Source organism: Mesocricetus auratus, unplaced genomic scaffold, assembly GCF_017639785.1.
Source record: "Mesocricetus auratus isolate SY011 unplaced genomic scaffold, BCM_Maur_2.0 Super-Scaffold_100031, whole genome shotgun sequence".
NCBI lineage: Eukaryota > Metazoa > Chordata > Mammalia > Rodentia > Cricetidae > Mesocricetus > Mesocricetus auratus.
Window position 1 is genome coordinate 13,138,193 of NW_024429212.1, and position 16,821 is coordinate 13,155,013.

Consider the following 16,821-nt stretch of genomic DNA (forward strand, 5'->3'; position numbering starts at 1 on the left):
TGGTCTCCTTCTGTTGTCTTATTGATCTAGCTAGAACTTCAAGTGCAATATTGAAGAGATATGGAGAGAGTGGACAGCCTTGTCTTGTTCCTGATTTTAGAGGAATCACGTTGTTTCTCTCCATTTAGTTTGATGTTAGCTGTTGGTTTACTGTATATTGCTTTTATTATATTCAGGTATGTTCCTGTTATGCCTGATCTTTCTAGGACCTTTATCATGAAGGGGTGCTGGATTTTGTCAAAGGCTTTCTCAGCATCTAGTGAGATGATAATGAGATTTTTCTTTTTAAGTTTGTTTATATGGTAGATTTCATTGATGGATGTTCACGTGTTGAACCATCCCTGGGATGAAACATATTTGATCATGGTGGGTGATTTTTCTGATGTGTTCTTGGATTAGATTTGCTAGTATTTTTTGAGTATTTTTACATCAATGTCCAAGAGGGATGTTGGTCTGTAGTTCTCTTTCTTAGTTGTGTCTTTGTGTGGCTTGGGTACCAAGGTAATTGAAGCTTCATAAAAAGAGTTTGGCAATGACCCTTCTGTTTGTATTGTGTGGAATACAGTGAGGAGAATTGGAATTATCTGTTCTTTGAATTTCTGGTAGAATTCTGCACCGAAACCATCTGGCCCCGGGCTTTTTTGGGTTGGGAGATTTTTGATGACTGCTCCATTTAAGCAGTTCTATTTAAATTGCTTATCTGTTCTTGATTTAATTTTGGTAAGTGATATCTATCTAGAAAATTGTCCATTTCCTTAAATTTTTGAATTTTGTGGAGTACAGGTTTTCAAAGTGTGACCTGATGATTCTCTGGATTTCCTCAGTGTTCATTGTTATGTCCCCCTTTTCATTTCTGATTTTGTTAATTTGCATGTTCACACTCTACCATTTGGTAAGTTTGGATAATGGTTTGCCTATTTTGTTGATTTTCTCAAAGAATCAACTCTTATTACATTGATTCTTTGTATTGTTTTCGTAGTTTCTAATTTACTGATCTCAGCCTTCAGTTTAATTATTTCCTGGCATCTACTCCTCTGGGATGAGTTTGTTTCTTTTTATTCTGGAGCTTTCAATTGTGCTGTTAATTCTCTAGTTTGACTATTCTCCAGTTTCTTCATGTGGGCACTTAGTTGTATGAACTTTCCTCTCAGCACTGCTTTCAAAGTGTCCCATATGTTTGGGTATGTTGTGTCTTCATTCTCTTTTAATTCTAGGGAGTCTTTAATTTCTTTTTTTATTTCTTCTTTGACCCAGGAATGTTGCATTTTCACAGTATTCAATTTCCATGAATTTGTAGGTTTTCTGCAATTTGTGCTGTTGTTGAATTCTAACTTTAAAGCATGGTGGTCTGACAAGACACATGGAGTTATTCCAATTTTTTATACTTGTTTAGGTTTGCTATGTTGCCAAGTATATGGTCGATTTTTGAGAAGGTTTCTTGTGGCGCTGAAAAGAATGTATATTCTTTCGTGTTTAGATGGAAAGTTCAATAGATGTCTGTTAAGCCCAATTGGGTCATAACTTCTAATATTTCCTTTGTTTCTTTGTTAAGTTTCTGTCTGGTGGTCCTGTCTAGTGATGAGTGTGGGGTGTTAAAGTCTCCCACTATAAGTGTGTGAGGTTTTATGCATGATTTGAGTTTTAGTAATGTTTCTTTTATGAATGTGGATGCTTTTGCATTTGGTGCATAGATGTTCAGAACTGAGACTTCATCTTGATGGATTTCTCCTGTGATGAATATGAAATGACCTCCTTCTTCTCTTGTTTTTTAGTTTAAAGTCTAATTTGATAGATATTAGGATTGCTACACCTGCTTGTTTCTTGGGTCCATTTGGTTGGACAATCTTTTCCCAATGCTTGACTCTGAGATAACATCTGTCTTTGAAGTTGAGGGATGTTTCTTGTATGCAGCAAAAGGATGGCTTCTGTTTTCGAATCCATTCTGTTAGCCTGTGTCTTCTTAATTAAGACCATTATAATATTGAGGGATATTAATGACCATTGATTTCTCATTCTTGTTTGTTTTGGAGTTGGTGGTGGTGGTGGTATTGTGTTTGGATTTTTCTACCCCTTTTTTCTTTTGGCTGTTGGTAAGGTGGGATTATCTATTGTCTATGTTTTTGTGGGTGTAGTTAACTTCCTTGGGTTACAATTTTCCTTCCAGGACTTACCGTAGGGCTGGATTAGTGGATATGAATTGTTTAAATCTGATTTTGTCACAGAATATCTTGCTTTCTCCATCTACAGTGACTGAAAGCTTTGCTGGGTACAGTAGTCTGGGCTGGCATCCATGGTCTCTTAGTTTTGGTAGAATACCTATCCAGGATCTTCTGGCTTTCAGAAGTTTCCTTAAAGAAGTTAGGTGTAATTTTGATAGGTTTACCTTTATATGTTACTTGGCCTTTTTCTTTTGCTGCTCTTAATATTCTTTCTTTATTCTGTATGTTTGGTATTTTGATTATTATGTGGCAAGGGGCCTTTTTTATAAGTGTTCTATAAGCTTCTTGTACTTTCATTAGCATGTCTTTCTTTAGGTTGGGGAAGTTTTCTTCTATGATTTTGTTGAATATGTTTTCTGCCCCTTTGAGGTGGGTTTCTTCACCTTCTTCTATACCTATTATTCTTATGTTTGGTCTTTTCACAATGTCCCATATTTGCTGGATATTTTGTATAAGGGATTTGTTGGACTTAAAATTTTCTTTGGTCAATGAATCTATTTCTCCTAGTGTATCTTCAAAACCTGAGATTCTCTCCTCCATTTCTTGTATTCTGTTGGTTATTATTGCATTTGTAGTTCCTGACTATTTACCCAGCTTTTCTATTTCCATCATTCCCTCAGTTTGTGTTTTCTTTATTGTTTCTATTTCAGTTTTGAGGTCTTGAACTGTTTGAATTGTTTTCTTCAACTATTTTATTGTTTGTTATTGACTTTCCTTGCTTTCTTTAAGACATTTATTGATTTCTTGTATTTTTCATTTGTTTGTTTTCTTCCATTTCTTTAAGGGATTTTTTTTCATATCCTCTTTGAGGGTCTCTATTATTCTCATGAGATTGTTTTTAAGGTCATTCTTTTCTGCTTCATCTGCATTGGGATGTTGAGGTCCGTAGAATCTGGTGGTGTCGTACTGGTTTTTCTGTTGAGTGTGGATTTTTTTTAGTTTTTTTATTTAAATTGGAAACAAGCTTGTTTCACATGTCAATCCCAGCTCCCTCTCCCTCCCCTCCTCCCCCGTACTCCCACCAGCCTCACAAGACCCCCCAGACCCCCCACCCAATCCCCACTCTGTTTCTAATGGAGGTTGAGGCCTTCCATGGGGCATCTCCTGAGTCTGTCATTTTGTTCAGGGCAGGGCCTAGGCCCTCCCCCAACAGTCCAGGCTAAGAGAGCATCCCTCATTGTGGGATGGGCACCCAAAGTCCATTTGTATGCCAGAGATAAATAGTGATCAACTACCCAAGGCCCCATAGATTGCCTAGGCCTCCTCACTGACACCCACATGGGTTGGAATCAGTCCCATGCTGGCCTCTCAGCCATCAGTCTGGGGTCCAAGAGCTCCTCCTTGTTCAGGTCAGCTGTTTCTGTGGGTTTCACCAGTCCAGTCTTGACCCCTTTGCTCATCAGTCCTCCCTCTCTGTCACTGGGCTCCAGGAGTTCAGTTCAGTGTTTAGCTGTGGGTGTCTACCTCTGCTTCCACCCATCACTGGATGAAGGTTCTGTTTCCCAGAGTCTCTGGCCATAGGATTGTAGGCTTGCAGTCCCCTGCTCCATGTCTAAAATCCATATATGAATGAGTACATATCATGTTTGTCTTTTTGTGACTGGGTTACCTCACTTAGGATGGTTTCTTCTAGTGTCATCCATTTGCCTGCAAATTTCAAGATTCCATTTGTTTTTCTGCTTAGTAGCACTCCATGTGGAAATGTACCACATTTTCTCTATCTACTCTTCAGTTGAGGGGCATCTAGGTTGCTTCCAGGTTCTGGCTATTACAAATAATGTTGCTATCAACATAGTGGAACAGACATCCTTGTTGTATGAATATGCATTTTTTGGGTATATGCCTAAGAGTGGAATTGCTGGGTCTTGTGGTAGACTGAATCCTATTCTTCTGAGGAATCTCCATACTGATTTCCAAAGTGGCTGTACAAGTCGGCATTCCCACCAGCAACGGAGGAGTGTTCCCCTTTCTCTTCATCCTCTCCAGCATAAACTGTCATTGGTGTTTTTTATTTTAGCCATTCTAACAGGAGTAAGATGGTATCTCAGAGTTGTTTCTATTTGCATTTCCCTGATGGCTAGGGATGTTGAGTACTTCCTTAGTGTCTCTCAGCCATTTTAGACTCCTCTAGTGAGAATTCTCTATTTAGTTCTGTACTCCAATTTTTAATTGGATCCTTTGGTATTTTCGAGACTTGTGTCATGAGTTATTTGTAAATTTTTGAGAGTGTTTTTATATTGTCTTCTACCCATCCCTTCTTCCATTGGGTGCAGGTAGGGTCTCTTCCTCTCCTGGTTAGTACAGGTCCATGTGGGTATGGGTGCAAGCAGGTCCAATACTCTAATGACTCTCCTCTTCCCGTGGGCGAGGCAGGACTAGTCCCAGGACCTTGGCAGACCCTGGATGGGTCTGCTGGGACAGGTTCCCAGTGTGCAGGCCCCAAGCCTCAGGATGCTCTGAGCAGGGCACCACCAGAAGTGGGGCAGGTTTTCTCTGTATAAGTGACTGTGTGGGAACTCACTTATATTAGACTCTCCTCAAACAAACATAGATCTGCCTGCCTGTGCCTCCCAAGTGCCAGGGTTAAAGGTTTGTGCCACCACCTCCTAGCTTATTTTTGACATCCTACATGAACCAGCACATTTGTTCAAGGTTTTCTCAATTTTAATTCCCAGTAAGTAAATATCAATAGTTAGAACCTCATACATGCATAAAATCTCTGAGGCTCTTCAAGGAAGTTTAAGAGAGAGAAAGTGTAGAAAGATAGAAAGATGATGAAGTTTGAGAGGTACTGCCCACATGCAATAAATCAGGAGAGATCCTATGTCCTTTGTGTGAAACAATCAGAGTGTCTTCATAGCAGCCCAGATTCTGACTCTCTGAACCCGTGTGTTACTTTACGTGACAACAGTTAGACTAGCAGTCACCAATAAGTTTTCTCATCAGCTACATCTTGGTAATCCAGGAGAACCTAATCAGTCACAAGAGTTCTCAGATGTAAAAGGATGACAGAGAAAGCCTGTGTGAGGCCAATTTAGTGGGAGAAAGACACAAGCAGCCAATGCAAGCCCTGCAAAGGCCAGGGTCACGGGACCAATGCTGCAGCTGCCTCTACTGACCAGAAAATTCTAGAAACATAACTTTCCCTGGAACACGCAGAAAAGCACACAGTCCTTCCACAAACTTTATCTTAGCCCCGCAATTCCCCTTTGGGATTTCTGACTCCCTGAATGTGAAGATAAGAAATGTGTTTTTCTTTAAACCATGATCAACGTGAAATTCACATAAAGCATGAAATCCTAGGAATAAGCTAATATTAATAAACTCTTCCAAGAATTTGTGCTCTGGGGAAGTGACTTACTGCAAGGAGTCATGCTTTGTTACATAAGACTCCTCGGGGATGCCCCCTCTGGTCCACTAAGGGAAAAGCCAGGCACCGGCCCTCCAAATTTCTATTCTGTGCCTCACACATGTTAAGCTGAATTCTGTCAATAGGAGCAAAACATATTAACCATAGTTTAGTCAAGCCTCCTTTCTCTGTCCTGAATGTCCACCCACATTTGAGCACAACCAGCATATACCCCTACTGTAATGCTGTCCCCTACAAGTGAGGTGACCTCAGGGGTAGCAGATCCTCTGATGAATGGTCTCATTATGCCATCCATCTCCCCATACCATGCTCCATGTTTGTATGTAGCCTTGTTTGTCCTTTCTTATTGAGGAAAAGTCTTTTCTCTTGACATATTAACCCCTGATGATGTCATAATCAGCACTCTCCCTGTTGTACTGCTTCTCATCCATCTGGAAATAATCCTAAGAAAGTGTCTCCCTGAACCTGGAGTTGATTAATATCTGGTACCGCTGACGTTACGGTGACTTGTGAGAGCAGGGAGGATCTGATGCATCTGTCCACCTCAGCAGATAGCAGCATGCTCCCCAAAACTAACCTAAGGGGAATGAACAAAGCAGGAGTGGGAAATAATTGCATGGGTTTCCCACTTACCTACCATTTCTGACAGACGGAAGAATGGCGGTGACCCTACCAAAGACGGGAAAGATGGGAAACTGAACAAAGATTAGCTGAAGTCAGGTTTTTTGCGCAATGGAACCACCAACCCTTCAGTGAAACCTTACAGGTGACACAACCGAAGAATTCAAAGAATCATCCTCAATCCCCTCGGTGGCCTGGAGTGTACATCACCTCCACCCAGAAGACTATCCCATATTACAAATAAGAAGAGCACTTTGGCCTGCTGGAACTACTTCCTCTGGTACCAGTCTACAGGTGGGAACCCATCTCACTCAAAACACAAAGCAGTAAAGTGATAATCAACCCAGATTATACCCTTCCCTAGCTGGGGAGTGACTAACATATGACCTTCTTAGAGAGTTGGCATTTGCAAGGCTGTTCTTATGATTTGAGCATCAGGAGGCACTATCCAGTCAATAATGGCAGCTGGCACGTTGAAGCACAAAATGATACCCTTTGCTTAAAAAGTTAATTTTTACCTCTGGAAACCAGCCTGACACACCAGACGCATGAGTAGCTTCCACCGCTATTTTAAGGCCCTCCAGTTGTCATTCTTTAGTTGAAAGTTTAAATGAAGATGTGGTTGGGATCGATGGATTTCCTTAGTGCAACAGAGCCAAATCAATGATAAGTCACACACATAGTCACACAACCACACCAGCATGCTTCCATTGTAATGTATGGCACCACCACACAGCTCCTCTTAACTCCCTCTTTGTAAACCATAGGTTGCATCTTTTTTTTCTTTCCAGAACACTGACTTCTGGGAGAGAAATAGCTGTGATGAAGACAGTGAGCCTACCCTGTCTTTGGCTCTCTGCAAGTCTTCCACATAGTAAGTAAAAGTCAGAATTTTATGTTTACCATCCTATGAAATACAAAACAGGCAACTTAGAGTATCTCATAAAATGGGAAAGTTTCAAATGGGGAAATCTACCTACCAACAGCTGCACTCCTAGGCATGTATTATTGCTATTCCTTTCCTCCTTTTGGATCATAGCAGCCAGTCTGCATTTCCCCCTGCAGTTTGCAATTTGTGTGATGCCTTTTCCAGCTGAGTGACCTATGATGGGGCTATAGCTCTTCTCAAAGAAGTACATGGGACCAGCCCTCACACATGCTCTTACCGTTTCCAACTGGCTGTCTGACAAACAGCACTTGCACCCCCCTGTAAACTTTGGAAATACAGAGGGAGTTAGGAAAAAGAGAAATACGGGTGGTACCTCAAATCAACCTTTTGTCCCCAGCTACACACAGAGGCACCCTAAACTGATTTCTAAGGTGTTTTGAGAAAGAGATAGTTTCCTGCCATTAGACAAGGCTAATATAGTTGTGAAAGCGATTTTTTTATTTTACTCAATTTACATTAATTAAAATGTAACCTTAAATAATCTCACATGACTACTATTTAGATAGCAGAGAATCATTGTCACAGTCTAACAAAAAAAGTTTTCTGACATTTTTGTTTAAAATTACATAGATTATATGGGTCTGTAGGAGTAACTGTCTTTTCATAGTATCTTCTAAACTCAAACTCCTCAAGTTATCCAGATCTGAAGTTTTGTCTCTAGGTTTTGAATATTTCCATGTTTCCATATTATACACCTCACCCTTCAGGGCTGCTAAGACAGGTAGCTTATAAACAACAAGAATGTACTTCTCGGATGGCAAGGCTGGGCGGTCCAAAGTCAGGATGCCAGTGGGTTCAGTGACTTTTGAGCATGAGGGTTGTGGATGGTGCCTACTGGCTGTCTGCTCACAAGCGGGCATAGTGACTGAGTTCCCTGAGGTCTCTCCTATAAGATCAGTACTGTTATTCACCAGCAGCCTGACCTTGAGATCAGACCTCCCAAAGGCCCAGTTCCTAACATCACAGGGGTTAGGATTTCTTTCTTTTTTTATTTAAAAAAAATTCTCTTTCATTTTACATACCAAGCCCAGTTCCCCCTCTCTCCCTTCTCCCACAACCCACATCTCTCCTTCCCACACCCCATCCACTCCTCAGAAGGGGTGAGGCCTTCCTTGGGGAGTCAACATTCTGGCATACCAAGTTGAGATGGGACAAAGCCCCTACCCCCTATATTAAGGCTGAGCAAGGTTTCCCACTATAGAGAATGGGCTCCAAATAGCCGGTTCATGCGCCCAGGATAGGTCCCGGTCCCACTGTGAGGGCCCCACCAACAGATCAAGCCACATAACTGCCACCACATTCAGAGGACCTAGTTTGGTCCCGTGCAGGTTCCCCGGATGTCAGTCTACAGTCTGTGAGCGTCCACTAGCTCTGGTCAGCTGTTTATTTTCTCTCTTACCTTTTTAAAAAATTCTTCCCTCATAAAATGCATCCCAACCAATTTCCCCTCCCTCCCCTCTACCCAGATCCCACCCTCCTCTTCTCTCCCGCGAATCTCCCCATCCCCCACCCCCCACCCCACCCTGCTCCATTTCCTCTTCAGAAGAGGGCAGGTCTCCAAGAGATGACAGCCAGACAGAACAAAACAAAATACAGCAAGACAAGGTGAACGGCTTCATATCGAGGCTGGACAAGGCAATCCAATAAGAGTCTAAAGAGCAGGCAAGAGAGGAGACACACTTGGCTCCGCTGTTACGACGTCTCGCAAGAACACCAAGCTGACAGCGGTGACACACACGCCCAGACCTGGTGCAGTGCAGACCCACTCAGGCCCGGTGTGTGCTGCTGCAGTCTCTGTGAGCCGGGTGAGCCCTGCTTAGCTGATTCAGTGGCTCATTTTCCCCTGGTGTCCTCCATCCCTTCTGACTCCCATCATCTTTCCTCCCCCACTTCCATGGGCTTCCCAATCTCCGAAGGAAGGGACCCCACGAAAACCTCCAGTTTAGGCTCACCCTCGGTATAATTCTGGCTGTGTGTCTCTGTACCCATCCGCTGCCAGAAGAAGCCTCTGTGATGACTGGACAAGGCACCGATCTATGAGTACAGCAGAATAAGCATTTGGAACCATTTCATTGATTTTTTTTAACCACCTGTTTTTGGTTCTGCCCTAGGTCTGATTCCTGGCTACCTAGGCGCTGAAAGGCGTGGGCTCCTTCCCATGGGGTGAGCCTCGAGTTAAACCAGACACTGGTTGGTCACCCCCACATGCTCTATGCCGCCACTGCCCAGGTGCATCTTGCAGACAGGAAGGATTGTATTGTACATGGAGGTTTTTGCGGCTGTGTGGGCATCCAGGTTTCTCTTTCCAGAGCCAGCAGAGTACCTTCTTGTGCCAAAGAGACAGGAATGTAGGGGTGAAGCTGCAAGACCAGACCAGCTCGACCTCTCTGTGTTCAATGAACCCATTAGGTGTTTTCTTCAATGGGGTCATGTTATCCATTTTCAGAGGGCAACTCTCTATCCTACCATCAGCCTAGGTTATTTAGGGATCTCCACAGGACCTCCTCAGCCAACAGCTCAGCCCGTTCTAACCTAGCCCCACCCCTGAATGCCTTGTCTGGCTATGAAACATGACCAGTTCAGGTTCTGTAGGTACCATTACCAGAAGTCAAGTTTCCACTGTACTAGGTTTCTGTGCAGTTTTAGGAAGGCAGACATTCAGACGTCAGTACACATCTATGTAATTAACCCTGAACATTTTATCAGGAGTTTCACTTTTTTAATTTTTATGGCAAATGCATTGAAACACAATTGATTATTGTGTCTTAAATATATGCCCTACAACTTCACTAAAAGATCACTCATTGTTTCTTGTATTTGTAAATTGTAAATTGGAGGTCCCTGTTGCTTTTCTACATAAATATTCAAATAATCATTAAAGTCACTTACTTCTTCCCTTCCAGTCTGACTCCCTCTGTTTCTTTTACTTGCCATAACGCCCCACACAGAAAATCTCATACAACACCTTTTTGAGCAGCAAGAGCTATTTTTTAGGTTGTTCCAGGCTTTGGAATAACTTCAAATATGCTTTTTTTAATAGATATCTTTCCCAAACTGAAGGAATTTCCTTCTATCTCCAGTGTACTGAGAGTTTTAACCATAAGGAAATGTAGTACTCTAGGATATTTTCTTCAGCTTACCAAGGTGTTAATTTTAGTATGTTAATAGTGATTTTATTGGTTTATTTCCATACAATAAAAACAAAACTCAGAAACAAACTATACTGTATGTGGTTAAAATCATTATGTTTTATATATTACTCATTTCAACCCAGTAGCATTTTGTTAGGAATGGTGTTTTTTTTTTTATTAAGATCATGCAAGTATTGACTGCAACTGTGGCTTGTGTTGCTTCTAATAAGAAGCTACTGATTACTTTTAGCATTTTCCTCCAAGGTATAATGTGGTTTTACTCTTGATCCTTTTAATATTTTATTCTTTATAAGTAGATTTTTAGCAATTTTACTGTGCCGTATCTTAGAAAGTATATGTGTGTGTATGGGGTCAGTAACCTTCCCTGACCCTTGTAAGTGGGTTGGGGGTGTCTCCCCTTCCCATCTGTAGGTGTGTGTGTGTGTCCATCTGTGTGTGTATCCATCTGTGTGTGTGTCCACCTGTGTGTGTGTGTGTCCATCTGTGTGTGTGTGTGTCCATCTGTGTGTGTCTGTCTGTCTGTCTGTCTGTCTATGCATTCTAGAGTTTGTTAAGGTTCATTTAGGCATGTATGTAGGATGCCCACAGTCATTTATTCTGGGTTGAGCCTCACTTGTCTCTCTGACCATTGTCCTATTTGTGCTCACCCCTGTCATCTAAAATGAATGTCTTACTTTTTGCTGCCAATACGCACTCGTTTTCTACAAAAAGAAAACAACTGAATATTCATAGATTGTAAGCTTCAAAAACTTCAGAAAAAAAAGTTAGATAATTTTCAGTCAAATAAATGTTTAATTTCACTTCTCCAGTTATCAAATGATGTTGACTTACTGATGAGATGTGAAAGATCATTAAGGTACTTATTACCAGTGATATTAGTGTAGCCTTCCATCTTTTAGCATATTTATATTAGCATTTTCAAGATCTTTATGTGTTAATTGTAACCTATCGGTCATTTCTGAGCCTTTCTATTGCATTATTTTGTTCTAATTATTGACCACACTTTCTGCTTCCTTGTTCAGGACACTCTAATTGGATAGTGATGAACATCATGAATTCTAAACTCTTGTGTTTCTCTGTCTGCTCTAAAACGTTGTTTGGAGAAGTGTTTGGGTAAACTGTCAACTCGGTCCTTCAGTTCCATGTTTGAAGGCTTCTTTACAGTAGGACTAGAATATCCTTCATTCACTCTTGGGTCTCTTTGGGTCTTCTACTAAGTCAAGACCTTCAAAACTCTCCATTGAATGCCTCAGGAATTCAGCAGGGCCCGCCTGACCTGTCCAAAATGAGCTGTCTCCCAGGACTGTTAGCTCTGGTAATAATCATGGTCCCATCATAGCAGTTCTATTCTCACCCTGTGGAGATTTACTCTGTGTACATGTGGATCTGTAGTTAGCCACAGATCAAGGGGACACCTAGGCGTATTACTGGATGTCTTCCATGGCATAGTTCCCTTTGACCTGCTGCTCTGTCCAGTCAATTTTAGCTTTTCCTTCTGTCTCCTCAGCTCAGCACAGCCATCGTGCTCTCTGTGTGCTGGCATCAAGCAGAACCCTTGGACAACCACCACATTCGCATCATTAGCTGTCCTTGCTCTCGTATAGTAGACTGTATGGCCTGGGACCAGATATTTGAAGACCGGTCCTTGCTTATTGCAAGACTCATAGCTGGTGGTAAAGATGAACTCCCACCACTTGTTCCCCACATATAGTTCTACATACATTTACTTATACCACTTGAGCTACAGCCATTTTAAAAATTGATCTTCAGTATCTTTTTATTAAATCTTTGAAATTTTCATGCCTCTCTGGTCAAGAATATTTTTATCTTCTCATAATTTTATAAATTATAGAAATAAATCTAGCAAAGTGCCTGGTGCATAATAAGCACCGGTTTAAAATATTTACTGAAGTGATATACGTGATTCCTCCCTTAACTTCTGACTCTGGCCTACTGAGCCTTTCAGTTGTGTGCTGGCCTGTTGACGGAAATTTATTTTTTACTGACCTTATTTCCCCATAATTGGTTCTACTTCCTTCAAATATAGAGCCATACATTTTAAGGCCAATCAGATAAACCTACCTTGACTCATATTCATGTCAATATTTAGTTTTATTTCACTGTTGTGTTTCTAACTGGACTTGATAAGTCCACCTAAATTAGTACGAGAAAGGCATCAGCTTCTCTTGCTGACTGGTCTATCCAAATTAGATGGCATGTGGAGAAGAGCCCAAACAATTCCAGGCACACAAATTGTGCTTATTCTCACACTTACCTATCAGCTTTCGTATCCCTAAACACAATGTTTTAGTTTGCCAAGCAAATTACATAGATACCTCACCTTTCATATGTAAATTTTAGTCTGTCTTTGGTCCATAGTCACTATAAATGGGTTTCATCTGCTCCCTCGTTTGTTTCATGTTTTTGTCTATCCTTCTTTTATATAAGGTCCTAGTAGGCAGTAATATCAGGCATAGCTGATGGCTTTCCATTGTTCTATACTGTGCTGGACACTGTTGTCAGTGTTTGATAGCTACAGCTCATTTCAATTTCTCAAATATTCTAGACATAAGTACAATTATTTTCAGGGTTTTAAAGATGAGAAAACAGAGGTTCTTGAAGGTCATGTAGCTTGCCCAACTTCACATAAATAGTAAATAAAAGAACTCGGACTGAGGCTCAAGTCCAAATTCCCACCTACAATAAGATGCCACCTCTGCAAAGATGTTCTTTGATTCCCTAACCAAGAAGTATACTGCTGCAAATGTATAATTTGTTGCCGGGCAAATTAAAGGATAGCTCCAGCAGAGAAACTTCTGCACTCATGTCTCCCCTTCTTCCAATCCTCTCCATTTTCTTAGTCTCTCCAGGGGATAAGAGTAGGCTTTGCCTTAGTTTCCATCTCAACTATCACTGCAGAAGCTAACACAAATCCAATAAAACTGGGCCTATGAGGGGTCTACCACTTATTTGGATCACTAGAGTAAAACACAACAAGGCGGATCTCTGTGAGTTCGAGGCCAGGCTGGACCGACAGCCTCCAAAACAGAGAAACCCTGTCTCATAAAAAAAAACAAATAATAGTAACAACAAGCACATTACTGAAACATATGATTAGTTATTATCCAATGGAAGTTCTTGCTCTTTGGACGGCATAAGGAAAAACTAGTTCCATACCAGCTTCCTGCCTGTCTGGAGATTCCTCGGTGTGATTGAACAGTCAGCCTTAGCGGACTGAGAAGCCATAGGCAAGCTGGATAGTCACCTCTCTGAATTTCTCTTCTCTTCCTTGCCTCACATCCCTTTCTCCTATTATTTCCCTCGTAATATATTGATCAATAATTCAAAACTCTGCATACATAGTTCCTAGATCTCTTTTCTTGGACAATCAAACTTTCCCTTCCAAATATATAAATTAATTTATACTGAATACATTGTATATTTGTTCAATGAATATTAAATATCCATGCTTCAACAGCAAAGAAACAAAACTTAGTGGCCCAATCAATAAACATTTATTAATTAACACTTTATTTGGGTAAGGGATTCAGAAAAGGCTTAACTTAGTCTTCCATGAGAATGCTGACAAAATACCAGGCAGAGGACACAGTCATCTGAAGGCTAGACTAAGGCCATGATGTCTGCTTCCAGTATGACTTATTCATATGGCTGTTAGCTATAGGACTAGGATTTTTTTAACTACTGATAATGTAACTTCAATCCCTTACCATGTGTGTCTCTCCAGAAAGATGTTTAAGTATCTTCTCAACAAGGCTAATTGTTTTCTAGAAAATGAGATTTCTGAGAGAGCACATCAAGGAACACCCAATGTCTTTATTGACCTTATTATTTGGTCTCATTAGATTCATTAGTCACAAAATAGAATGGATGCATCCTCAAGAGAAGTAAAATTTTCTCTGCATCTAGAAGGGAAGAGTGTGAATAGGTTGTAAAAAGACCACACAGAGTTTCCCTAGAATCTGAGAATATATAATGCAAATGGAGTTTCTTAATTGGTCTAGATAGTAAAAGCCAGAGTCAGATATAGAGGGAAATTCTGAGAGATCAGAGAGAAGGAGCAAGCCACAGCACACCTTACCTCCTAAGCATCTCAGCAGAGAAGAGAGCAATTTCCTGTTTGTCCCTGCTTATATCCTGATTCTGCCCAACTACGTCACTTCCTGCCTATCTGTCCAGACCTCCAGACCTCTATGGTTAGCTAGTGACAAGCTACATTCTCTGATCCCCAGACAGGCTTTATTTGTGCAAGAAAGATATCACCACAATATATCTCCTTCTCTTAGCAACGTGACTCTTTGTGGCCTTGTGAGATTTCCCACATCCATGTTGGCATGCACCTTAACTACTATCCATTACCCAGTGATCAATCCTAAAAACATGTGCATACCAACAACACTAAATTGACTCAGCAGGTTGTATGTGCATACTATTCATGTGTCTGTGTGGACACATGTGTAACAATAATTAAAGAAAAAGAGTCCAAGGATTTGAGATGAGGCAGTGATGGTGATACATTGGAATAGCTGCAGAAATGATATAAATACATTACACATGTATAAAATGTCAAGAAATCAAAATTTAAAAAGAATATATATTTGCAAAAATGCATTGTTCCAGAAGAATTTGTAGACTTGAAGGAGAACAAAGATAATGATCACCCAAAGGATAAAACCAGTGGCCATCGTGCACCAGGATTCCTGCTGGCTATCATGTTTTCAATTTTCTATGCTGTATCAAGAAAAATACCTTGAAATCATGTTGCTCACATCTTTCAGCTCTTTGTTTCCTCCATTATGTGAACTTACAACTACTTTTTTAAATCAAGATCCAAACCATTGATTCACATAGACTGTACCTACTATTGGTATTGAATGTTTACAAATGTTTTTGTCAGTACCACAGAGTTATTAGAAGAATCAAATGAGCTGTGAAGTGAAAAATTTCTGCAGAATAATGCCTGGTACAGTAGATATTCAATAAATGTTCTCCTCTAAAGAAAAAAAAACTCCAGACCCATAAGTCATCAGCCAATAACTCTTTGATTATTGCTATTGGAGTCACTACATCTATAATCTTATGGATTCCAGATCACATAACCCACATTTGTTTTCCTTCTCCCTTGCATGGGCGTAAGTAATTTGTTTCTTTCACCTGGTATTTTCTTTGCACATACATATAAAAAATAACATGTCAGCTTGAGGAGTTATAATAGCTGCCTTTTCTTATACTCTGTGTATCCCTCTGACCTTGGAACAAGAAGTTTCTTTCACACTACAGTTTTAATGAGGTTATTACCTGGCATATCCAATGAGATGATGGCATATGCCATGAGCTTATAACTTCAAAATGTATTATTTTAGCTACTTAAAGAATTAACCTTTTAACTGGGAGCAAATTTTCTTGGTCATGGTTACAATTTTTTAAAAAATAATTGTTACTATTATTATTTAAGAAACTCTGCATACACATGCAAATAATCTTTGTAGGCAACTACTCACTAAAGATCTTTATATCTTTTTTGAACTTTCTATATATAGTAAACTTTTAATTATTTTCCCTAACAGGTAACAATATAATTGAAATTAATGAGCCAATAATGGCATCCTACCTTGCAAAAACTTTTCCTTTTCATTTACCACAACATCTAACACATTTAAATAACTCCAATCTGATCTTCCTCTATTTCCAATACCCATGCTTAAAGAGAGAATGTTAATAAGAAAAGAAGTGTCAAAATAGGTCAAGTAGAATAGAACAAAAAAGCAAAGCACTATACAATCAACTATATGGAATGGAAGAAGGGGTAAAAAAAATGCATATTCCAAGACTGATCACAGATTGCCCCACTTTGGAAGGGCCCTATAATACCCTGCTCAAGGGAAAAGAATGATGCCAATGTGATGTCCTTAGTCATTGCCTGGTGACTCACCACTGTTGAGAACTGTCCCAGCTTATATAGCTGTCCTTAGACTAGCAAAGGGAACCAATGAGATTCCCCTGAAGTCATAAGGGTGGAACCCCCCTGGCAGCTTGTGGAAGGCATTTATTTGCAAAACATCATCTGTACTATGCAAGATCAATGCTACATTAACATACATGGGACAAATTTGGTTAGCCAGTGCCTAACGGTTAAAGGATCTTATACTCAGATTTTATTTTCCTCCTTCCTCTGGGAGGTAGAAATTTTTTCCTTGACATCCCTAGCCCTCTGGAAAGTAACTCAAGTTACCTATCTAGCTTATCAGAGATGGAATTCAATATTTTGTCTCAAGAAACAGGTAAGCAATTTGACAACTGCTTTCCTCATAGCTGCTACAACTGCTGGGTTTTCCTGAAGGAGCAGTTCACCCTCAGTCTCAACGGACAGGTCCCAGGGTCCCTCCTGAATCCATTTCACTAATGAAAACTTCACCCAGACAGAGCTGACTCAGGCTGAGCTGTATGAAGGCCAAGTTTACATGCCCTAGATTTTGAATGTCCTTCCAAACA